The sequence below is a fragment of the Periplaneta americana genome, chromosome 5 (assembly GCF_040183065.1).
Source record: "Periplaneta americana isolate PAMFEO1 chromosome 5, P.americana_PAMFEO1_priV1, whole genome shotgun sequence".
NCBI classification, from domain to species: domain Eukaryota; kingdom Metazoa; phylum Arthropoda; class Insecta; order Blattodea; family Blattidae; genus Periplaneta; species Periplaneta americana.
In genome coordinates, this window is record NC_091121.1 from 118,273,895 (window position 1) to 118,285,922 (window position 12,028).

Consider the following 12,028-nt stretch of genomic DNA (forward strand, 5'->3'; position numbering starts at 1 on the left):
ATATTATTAATATCCATTATTTACAGAATGTGTCAGTTTTATAATATTTGGATTATTATTACTATTACTATATAGTTATTTTGCATTTTCATTCGAGGACAAAGTAGCCATATTAGTGTACTGTGTATGACCTATTAACCTCATTTGTTCAGTTGATCAATTGTTGGATGTTGGCATTCCTATTCTGTTTAAATCTTGTATAAATTATGGAATGGACGAACATGGCTGCTTAAGGAAGAAATTTGAACAGATCGAGTTAATTGAGAAGTTACTAGTGCTTTCCTGCAACAAGAAATAATTCGCAACGTTAAAGGTAAGAAAGAAATATGTTTGAGATTACATCTACACGGTTCAACTTTTCTTTGAACTTCACACATTCAAGCAATGCCTGCAAGATTGGTATTTAATAATAACGGAAGTGCACACAATGTGCAGGATAATATATTATTTTAGCTTTCGCTGCTGCAGAACTTGGTCAGTGAAACTATAATCGGTGTTTACACTCCATCACATGGTATTTTGGTATTTTAATATTAATATGGCGTACCTTGTAGATAGAAAATCTTAATGTATCTTAATTCAACATGCGCTTTAAACTTGATTCTTTCAATATTCTTCCCAGACTGCGTGCGTACGAGCATGAAAAACTGAACCGTGTAGATGCAGCTTAACTGCACCGTCATGTTTTCTAATTTAAACTGAATTCTTCCATCATATCTTAAACGTTTATTAAACTGAGATCTGTAATTGTTTTCAGGGATAAACTTCAGAACGCGATTACCTTCCTTCTACCACTACCACATGATGAAATGATTTCTGTGTATTAGGCCTAACTACAATTACGCCAAGAGCTTTAAAGGTAAGCTAACAGAGTTAATATACACTTTGGGTATGAACGAACATCTTATTTTTGTATATAGCTAAGTTAAGTTGGTCAGACATCTTAAAATTCGTGGGACAGAATCTGATATGACTAAATATGTTGTTCTCGGTGTAATTCTTTACAGTTGCGTTACCAAAGGATGGCGGGGGTACCTTAGCTTGGTAACGCAATAGTAAAGAAGTGTTGTTCCCGAAAAGCTATATTTTAGAAATTTGACTTTACAGTTAACAGTAGTACCTTTACTGGAATAATTTTGATAAAATAAAAAGAGTTAAATTGCCGGAGATATTTATTATTTTTATAGACTCGTGGATAGAATTCTTCCAGGAATATTTCACAAACGTTGATTATACTGCAATCCTTCAATTGTTCTATGAAATGTAGTGTTATTAATGCACTATATGATACTAGGCTACTGCTGGTTTGTTTCAGTTAATAGAAAGACAAATGGCGGAGTTTTACACTGTGAATGTGCTGCAGTGTACTGTCAGAAATGGGTTAGTAATGAGAAGACCTGGTTATTCCTGTTTCCTGCGCCAAGTAATGCAGCACAGCTTAAAAGGTAAGCAATGGCATTGGCATAAGCTCACTGCAAAGATATCCTTATATATCATCAGTAAATAGTCAGGGTTGGTAAACTGTAGTGATTTTTTAATTTAAGTGAGAATTATTTGTCAAATTCATATTTGTTTATTAAAATGAGTTTTTGCCTTCTTTTGTAATTCATTTAAACTTAATTTGTGCATTAGTTCCTACATAATTGTGTAATTTGTTAATGTGTTATTTTAAGTAATTAACAACATCTCTTCAAAAATAATTTACTATGTTTACACATAGGCCTCATTATTAATACATGAAGAGTTACAGCACTAATAACCTGCACTTAATGATAATAATAATTAGCTTAGACTTAGGCAAGATATTATGCTCAGTTTGTTATTCATTAGAAAAGAATTCAACTATTTAGGGAGATTAATATTTACAAATAAATTTATCAGAAGAGCTTAGCATTGTGTGTTTTCAGAATAAATACGTAGTCCATTTGGCATTGTGCAACTTTTACTTTGAATATTGTTATGAGCTACAACTATTCATTTCAATCCTCAGCATCATACTGTGCTTTAATTAGGTGGTGATTCCGAAAGTAGGAAAGTAGACTCTACTTGACTACCTGTACCATGTGTTCTGTTGCTCCTTAATTAGGAGTTGGGAAAAGACATATGAGAAGCAAACATTCAAAACCTGTCCATTTCTTCAGAAAATGCTAGAATTATATGTCTGTAATAAACAAAGATTTTTCTGTGGTGAAATTTTATATGAATTCATAGGAAGAAAAATATATTTCACCATAGAAAATATTTTGTTCATTGCAGAGATGCAAGTTTGCTACTCATATATATTGCTAATAGTTTTAAGAAGCAGCAGAACAGTCATATGTAAAAACGTTTATATTTTTTTTTTCAGGAAGTTAATTTCTCATCTTAATCATGTTAGGTGCATATAATTTTAATCTGTGATTTAAGTAGTAACAGTTATTTGATGTAAATAAAATGAAAATAATTTTATTTACATCATGATTAAATCATTAATTTAAATTAATACCAACCCTGGTTTGTGTATTTTTTTTTTAAGAAAATAATAGAATTTTGATTGTAACAGGTACCACATGTGGGCAGCTGTGGCAGAAAATCCTCATCCTTACAGAAGGGCCTATATATGTGCAAGCCATTTTCGCAGTAATCAGTATAACGGTGACTTCAGATATAACTTACTAAGAGGGGCCATTCCATCAAGGGATGCTTGGTATCCCACTCAAGAACTACGACCCACTTCATCACCAGCCTACTTACATTAACCTTTTTCACCACCTAACATAATTGCTTCATTCATTGCACTTCACTGTGGCATCAATTTGAACCTGTATTCTCTTTCATTGAGTGATTCATTCATTGTCTTTATCTTTTAACAAAATTGTGTTTAATTTTGTTGACAAGTGTATGGTAATGGACTTCATTCATCATCATTATTATTATTATTATTATTATTATTATTATTATTATTATTATTATTATTATTATTATTAAAGGTAAAAGGTAAAGGTATCCCCGTAACATGCCAAGAAGGCATTTGGGGGGCATGGAGGTAGAGCCCCATGCTTTCCATGACCTCGGTACTAGAATGAATTATTATTATTATTATCATTGTTATCTCATTTCGTTTAATGTGTTGATTTCTTCAGTTAATTGAAGGAAAATAAGGGGAATTCATTCATTCACCTGAAAAAAAAAAAGTAGAGTACTTGACTTCTACATTATGAGCAATATAATTTTTGTAATATATAGGGCAGTGATAAATCTAACGATCTTTAAGACCCTAAGTTAACATTACATAGTAATATAAATACAAATAATAATTACTAGTACATTGAGCATTTCAGTTGTGTCATCTATAGGGCATAGGAGGGAGTCCAGTGGCAGTGATACGAATCTGCAGCTTCTGCAACTGGTGAGATTTGGGTGCATTATTTAGAATTTTTAGAGAGTAAATATGTTGTTGTTTTCTAATGTCAGGCGTTTGACAATAAAGTCATTTGACCTCTTGCACTCCAATATTTTTCAAAGATATTATCATGACCAGAGTAAATATGTTGATGTTTTCTAATGCCAGGCATTTGACAATAAAGTCATTTGACCTCTTGCACTCCAGTATTTTTCAAAATTATTGTTATGGTCAGCCACTGAGGCACAGATTTTGAGGTGTTCCGAATCCATTTCTTGGTTTGAGTAGCACAATGGACAGTTAGGAGACTGGTATATTCCAATTCTATGCAGCAAAATAGTCCCCCAATCGGACTTCTGGGCGGGACTACTTTAATGGTACAGAAGCAACTAAATTTTTTATAATGGAATGCTTGTCGTATAACATCAGCTAAGAAGAGAGTAAATATGGTACAATATTTTGTCTCTTCTCACTTTATAGATCTCTTGGATGTGGAACAACAAGTTTTGACGGAGAAATCATTGTAATAAGTAAAAGTCTCAGGAATCTTCTATGCCACATCAATAAATTTAAGAATGCAGTTATATTGTCGGACTCCAAAGCAGCTATTCTATCAATAGTCTCTAAATACATACTTTCATCTCAAACAGCAGAAATAACTAAAATGCTCTCTCAATTAATATCACTCAATAAAAGAATTGTATTCCAGTGGATACCATCCCATTGTGGAATCCTGGGAAACGAGAATGCTGATGCTTTAGCAAAGAAGGGCAGCACTGCTACTTACAGACCTGTTACTAAATCTACGTATTACTCTGTGAAAAGATTTATTAAATCTACATACTTAGACTTCAACAAACAAAATTTGATAACACAAATCTCAAGGGAAAAAATGGAACACTCTGCATCATAATCCACTGTTAATTCCCGATTTACCACTAAAATCGTCTGTAGCTGCATTTAGATTGGCAACAGGCCATGACTGTCTGGCCAAACAAACACCTCCATAGAATTGGAATATATCAGTCCCCTAACTACCCACTGTGCAACTCAAACCAAGAAATGGATTCGGAACACCTCAAAATCTGTGCTTCAGTGGCTGGCCATGATAATATCTTCGAAAAATATTGGAGTGCAAGAGGTCAAATGACTTTGTCAAACCCCTGGCATTAGAATACAACAACAACATATTTTGAGCAATGGGGCCACAATCAAATCAAACACTCAGTATCAAAGCTCAAAATTAGGAAATGTTGCGAAGTATAGACTTATCTCTAATAAATTGTATTGCACTTTTTCTAATATGTTCAGTGTTTTGAATCAACTATACATCAGAGAATGAAAAATAATTTTTTTACTTGTATTTCTTAATGGTGTTTTTATTAAAAGTCTAAGTTAATTTTATGTCTGTTGTAGACAAATAGTTTTCTTTGTATTCTTTATCAGTGGTGATTATTGATTACTTAGATTTTTAATATCCATATATTAAACTAATGGCAGTTACTTTTAAAAATAGATGTTCAGCTCTGACGGTGTAAAACAAATAAAGTGGTGTTTTATAAATGTTTATGAACGTGCGTTGTACTATGTCACAGCAAAACATCTTATGACTATTTTCAAGCTAATGTTTGACATAAAAAAATTAAGAGCGAATTATAATTATATAACTGACCAATAATAACTTCGAAATCAGTATTCCAAAGTCAATCTTTGTTTTTATCTTCCAATACATGATACATAACATTATTTAAAAATAGTGCTTAAGGTGTTTTGGAGAGAAGTATCCTATCCTATTCGCATCCTGTATCTCAATTACATATTTGATCTAGAAGATGCAAAAACTTTTATTAGTCAAATTTGATAAATTAATTTAATAAAAGGGTTAAATGACGGTGTGTGTTAATGGTTTTCAGTTTCATGTTCAACCATTATATTTATATTCACATGTTAAAACAAAAATGTGATATAAATATTGTGGTTAAACATGTTATTTAAACTGATAAACCATTACACACTCATTTGGCGATATGAAAAATACCAGTATGTGTTGGTATAATAGGTATCTGCAGTACCGATCGTGCTCTAATGTTGGCATAACGGATACCTGTAATACCGATCGGGCCGTGTAACAAGGGATGTAGTTCCGCATTCTGCCGCTATGTGTAACGAGATTTAGTTCCGATGTTTTGCCGCCAAGTGTCTCGACGTCGCGTCAATAGTGTGTCGAAGGTAATGCATTGAGTTGGGGGTCTTTCTATTTATTTGTCTATGCTTGAAACTATGTATTTGCTTGTAGAGTGAATGCTACTTGCATCCCTACCTGCTAGTTCACTATATAAAGTCGGTTTACATTAATATAGTCACTAGTCCACCATTGTGGCTGAGGGGTTAGCGAGTCTAACTCCGGGTTCGATTTCGGTCGGGAAGACTTGTCTGGGTGAGGTTTTTTCGGGTTTTTTCCCCCTCACTCCTACGGATGAATATCAGGTAACTTTATCAGGCGACTGGAACCTCACTCATCTTCGCCACTTCCTTTCCTCCCCTATCATCCTTTCATTAATCATCCCGTTACTTCTTCTGGTTTTCAGATCGCTCTACAGGCGGCCCTCCGAAGCTGCTGGCTCTCTCGACCAGCCTCCGTGGATTGTATTCAAGTGATTATGGATAGCTTCTGCAACGGAACCCAGGGCAGATCTTCTCGGGGGAGGACTTCCGCCTCGGACCGTTAAGGGAGCCTTGGGGGGGTTGCCGAAGCAGGAGTGGTATATGGACTCTGTTGGCTGTAGGCATCGATCGTTAAGGGGGTGAAGTGATTAGGTCGGTGCGCGTAGAAGAGGGATGGGCACACAACTCATCCCATATAGGGGGTGTACATTAGATCTCAGGTCGTAGTGCGTGGGATATTCCCTCCCTCCTTCCCTCCTAACAAGAATAACAAAATATAGTCACTAGGCCTAGTTAGTACTAGTAACTATCCTGGTTAATCTACTGTCGCAGGCAAAAGATAGTAGGTTTCTACACTTAGAAAGTAGAATATAGTAGAACGTTCACATGGATTTTTTGTCCTGATTTGTTACACTTTGTGAGCGTCCGGCCGGATTTTTCTGATAAAGTAAAATGTCCGGCTTTTTTTCGGTATAAGCAAACTTCAGGGTTTTTATTGGTTGAACATGAAACATCTGAGAAAGAATGACTGTAGTGTTAATGATAATTATTCCTTATGTTCAATATATTAGTAAAAAACCAGAATATGTTATATTGGATGATAAAAAATTGTTTGATGAGTATTGTGGTGTAAAAGAATTCTTGAAGCAAGTGGAATCTTTTTTCTTGAAGACTATAGATTTATAGTGGAGTAATTTTTTGAACAGGCTGTGAATGTTGTTTCCAGCAATTGCTCTTCATACGCCATTTTTTTTTTCAATAATGGCACATAATGTAGCTACAGGTATCCTACAAGCAAAACTCAGCTCGGACTCCTCGCGGCGCGCATGCTATACCCCTCTTACTCCCCTGTAGTAGGCTTGAGAGCATGCTGGAAACGCGAGACAGTCACGCCCGCTGGTTTCTGCGCACCGAGTTTTCCTTGTTGGATGCCTATAAATGTTGAAAGAATGTTTTCACTAATCAACACCAGAATGATCTGATGAAAGCAACAGATTGTCAGTAAAGTACTCGTAGTAAAGGTATTGTAATTATGCAGAATAATTTTAAGCACTTCACATGTAAAGACTTCCATGCCTGTTTGTTGTAATCCCAAAGTTACTTAAGAGAATTTATCCTTTAGAAAAGTATAGACCTACAGTCTTACTAATAAATCGTGTATAGTTTTTATACGAGACTTATGCAGAATTGAGACAGAAAACGTTACTAATAAACCGTGAATAAGCTATGGACGTATAAACAGGCTGTAACTATACAATGGGAATTGCTTTGCAGTAGTTATATACACGAAACCCCTTGTTTAAGCGTTGTATATAGCGAAAAAATGGCCGCCCCTCTAACAGCTGTTCGTATCGACTGTCATTTTATGATGATGGTTACCTTGTAACCACAGAAGAACAAACCAAAGATCATAGAATTATTAGAATAATATTGCTGTAGCTTGTACTCTTTGACCAAAATGTAGTGAGGTAATCGATTAGAGCCAGTTGTACTATCGATATTTAACACGCCACACTAGAGCGCTCTACCGGATTCAATAGAGAACCTCAGATATTCTATTACCTTTCGTAACGAAATAATGACGAAACTATGACGTAGCTGTGTAACAGTTATACTGTTATACACGACGTATGTAGTGATTATTAGTAAGGAATTTACACACGACTTATAAACGAGCTACTCATTGGATAAGTATAAGACAGTTAAACGTCTGTATATAGAGTTTTTATTAGTAAGACCGCTAAACAATAACAAGATACTAAGGTCAATATCAATAGATACCTTTAATGTATGTCAATTATTGTTTTAATTTTTCGAAGATAAGATATAGAAATTTAACACTTCAGACTTTTTTCAGGATACCCTGTTTTTTCTTCAAATGTCATTCTTTTCAAAATTTTGATCTGGTCACCCTACACGTGGACAGGATGAATTCTTAGCGCTGTTGTGTTCCCCGATATTAAAAAAAAAATATTGCATAACAAATTAAAACAAATACAGGATGGGTTAAAAGTAGCTTTCCCCAAACACTTTCTTACATTTAATTACATTCAATTTAGGCTACATTTGACTACACATTCCTTTACAGATTTTGTTCAAAATGGACGCCCTGTTTCTCGATACACAATTCACAACGTTCAGACACTGATTTACAGATGGCAGAACATTATAATAACTCATTCTAAATGCCACCGCAAACGGTCTTTAATTCTTTTGAGATAATTTCATGTGGATTTTCATTAGCCCAGTAAACATAATTGTGCTGATTCACTTTGCCGTTTAGCTTAAATGTGGCTTCATCAGTCCATAGAATTGTTAGTCAGAATCGGCTTCATGTCGAATGCAAAAAACTAGCAGTTATTACGTACAGACGCAACCCAACAATAAACACAAAGCAACAATAAAAAGACATGATATCGGAAAAACAGTTGACGCACGAACATGGTTGTCAATCCACCACTTATTACACCAGCAATTTGTTTATTCAAGTTATGACATCTGTATATGTATAGACGTATGAAACCTATGAACGAATATTGGGGAAAGCGACTTTTGATCCACCTGGTATTTATGCCAATTAGCAAATGTTCTGATCGTTCTCACAACAAAACTTTGTCGTGCTCCACAAATATTCATGGTTATAGTAAAGTTCTACAAATTTTATATTGGAGTATTTCCTTCGGGTCATGTTTCCATCATAAAATTTCGAAATGAATCAATATACAAAACTATAAGAAATTGAATAATTTCAAGGGAAAAATTGTTCCGGAGCCGGGTATCGAACCCGGACCTTTGGCTCAGCCGGTGTCTGGTACGTTCCTGGGTAGCTCAGTCGGTAGAGCGTTGGCGCGCTCAGCCAAAGATCCGGGTTCGATACCAGGCGTCGGAACAGTTTTTCCCTTGAAATTATTCAAACCAGTTTCTCAGGGAGCTATACCTGAAAGCCAGATTTGTATAAGAAATTATCAGAACAAAATAAAAAAACAGATAAAAAAACACACACTTACTGTCTACAAGTACAACACTACACTGGCGAGCGAGTGTTCGCATTGATGTAGGAGGTATGCCAGGCCAAGAGGGATTTGCAAGTGGTAAGTGGCTAGCCTGGTCTGGGTACTTGTGCAAGTACTGGTACAAGCAGTGGCGTATTTCTAAACAAGAAAGTGCCTGGCTCTGAGATTTCGATAGTAGATACCGGTAGTGGATTTCGTCGTCGTCGTCGTCGTCATCGTTATTATCAGCATCATCATCATTTCCGCAGGAATGTCAGATTAAAATACATGGGTTCGAATGAGATATTATAGAGTCTGTTAATCTATGGAGTAGACCTCACTATTAAATTGTCTAAATATGAATAAAAATAAGACTTCTTATAAATAAAAAAAAATTGACTATAATATTAAAATCATAAAAAGTGGCGTCGCCAGGGCCACCAGGCCTGCAATACACCTCTGTGTACAATCATTTTCCCATATGGTTTCCACAAGGTTTGTAGCTGTCTAGCAAATGGTACAAGTGACTAATCTAAATGCTATACCAATGTAAACTCACCTTAAAGCAAACTGTTTTTCATTTTTCACATCTTGCCTTGTCTCTCTAACTGCACCGTGTAAACCGGTCTTGGAACAATGTTGTAGTGCGTACCATACATATGCGGGACATGCGGGTAACATATTGTGGATTTCAGTACCTGCTTTGAATTCGTTCTCCAATGTGTTGTATTTGTTTATTTTTTAGTAAGTTACTTTACGACGCTTCATCAACATCTCAGGTTATTTAGCTTCTGAATGAGATGAAGATGATAATGCCGGTGAAATGAGTCCGGGGTTCAGAACCGAAAGTTACCCAGCATTTGCTCATATTGGGTTGAGGGAAAACACCGGAAAAAACCTCCAGGTAAATTGCCCCGACCGGGAATCGAACCTGGGCGATGTGGTTTCACGGCCAGACGCGCTAACCGTTACTCCACAGGTGTGGACTTTTGTATTTAAATTGATTGTTGTTGTAGTTCCGTATTTCTCTGAAATTCGTGAAAAAAAAATAACGTTTGGAATGAAATTAAATCATGCTTTAATATTCCTATATGCTTAAATCTGACAGATTCTGGCTGATATGTACACTCTTAGACAAAACAAAATGACAGGCTGCTATACGCTGACTCCCCTTCGGAAGACTTCGTTTATTCTGTGAGAGCTTAGTTTTACACGCGAAGGAATTTCTTATGCACGACTCCGCTCTGTTTCTCCTTTGTTTTGTTTGTTTGTTGTTTTTTCTGTCTGTTTATGACTTTACAGGTCAAGTGTTATGTATAATCTATAACGAATATATATTCAAGGAGTAAATTAGGCGCACAATAAACATCCTTTCCCTGGTCATGTGAACCAGACGCTGCTCGAAGTGGACTTCGACAAATTCACGCTACAGGAGAGCAGTAATTTTTTGTGTCTAAGGCTGTACATCTATTACACTGCGTAACAAATTTTAACTTTCCCCCCCCCCCCTCTGGGTATGTGATACATATTTTCTGTATAATTTGAACCTCCTGAATACGAATATAAGAATAAAAACAGTCCCCGGTTTTTGATAAATTTTCGAATTTATATCTATTCAAAATACTGCTTTATATAATAACAATAAGATTAAATACTCATTGTTCAGAAGATTACAACTTTCTTTTTCTGCATTTTCTTTTATACTGGGCATCAAGTACATCACGAGCTAAAGTTCAAAGGAGTCTGCTAGCATATTGGTACTCCAATATACTTGCTACCTTTTTTTCAGAGTTGAAATTTCTTGATGAAAGCGCTCACCATGCTCATCACTGAAATCGCCACAATTCTCGGGGAAAAAGTCAAGATGGGGTGAAGGAAGTGAATTTTCAGAGAAATGTTACAACCCATAGTTTTATACACCAACAGTAAATTATGCACTATAGTCGCGACGCTGTTATTCCCGGCGTGACTCCTCCTCTTTGCTTACGTCTTAGGAAGTCAAGGCTCTATAAAGTCTAAGTAGGTAGTAACGTTCGACATTTTTATTCTTTCGTTGCCGAGCTACCAGAAGAGGGATCTATTTGCCACACCGTTAAACATTATCATGTCGTAGCTCCTATGATAATAAATCAAACGCACTGTAATTCAGGAAATAATTGAGCGGAAAATAACGTCCTCGTGCGCTTTCTGCGAACGCCAACGAAAGAGCCAAAATGGCGGGCGATTGTATTAAGTATTTATCCATCCTTAGGAAATGCTTAACATCTTCATCAGCGAATCATAAGACGCACACGTTTAAATGTAGCCGACCTGCAATGTGATTGGCTGCCAGAAATTAGAGCGACGGGACTATAGTTCTTCATAGTTTTCACTTCTACGGTTACCCAGAAAATTTAATATAACCTCCTTGAATGCAATGAAGTCCAGGTGGCTCTCTCTTTTCCTTCCGACAAAGATTCGAAGTGATTGTCGTTCATTATTTCTCTAATTTGTGGTCCATTTAAAACTGCCTCTTTTATTTTTGAGTCACAAATAGCAGGAAATTTTTCCTGGATATGTTTGCTTCAGTTTCATGATTCATCTCTTTAACAAAATTCATTAACCCTAACTTAATGTGTAAAGGGGGTAAAATTACATTACTTTGAGGTGCAATGGGTTGATGTATAATATCTTTCTTCCCTGGCTCCAGTGATCGTCGTGTTGGCCACTCTTTTATTTTATAATGCTTATCTTGAGCGCGACTGTCTCATGCTCACAGAAAGCAGCAAAATTTTGTGAGCCTAATTGCATTCCAAGAAGCAATGCTACAACCTTCAAATTCGCACATATAAATTATTCGTACTTTGAATATTATCATTAAAGCACACTTCAAAGAAATACACGTCTTACACAGAATACTAAGACCACGGAAATCTCCTGGTAAACTGAAGCGATTTCATAAAGCGAACCTGTTTCTCCCTCTCCAAATGGAACCGAAAAGGGCAATGAA

At 35.8% G+C, this 12,028-nt stretch overlaps 1 protein-coding gene and 1 long non-coding RNA gene across 4 annotated transcripts in view; one reads left to right on the top strand and one right to left on the bottom strand.

The window, feature by feature from the left end:
• The window catches only part of LOC138700100 (vascular endothelial growth factor receptor 1-like), a 343,737-nt gene that overhangs the window by 280,745 nt on the left and 50,964 nt on the right, over window positions 1–12,028 (bottom strand). The gene's annotated exons all lie outside the window — the stretch shown is intronic.
• Window positions 67–4,949, top strand: LOC138700099 (uncharacterized). Its single transcript, XR_011332199.1, has 4 exons — window positions 67–313; window positions 758–859; window positions 1,316–1,445; window positions 2,543–4,949. It is a non-coding gene; the product is annotated as an uncharacterized lncRNA (long non-coding RNA).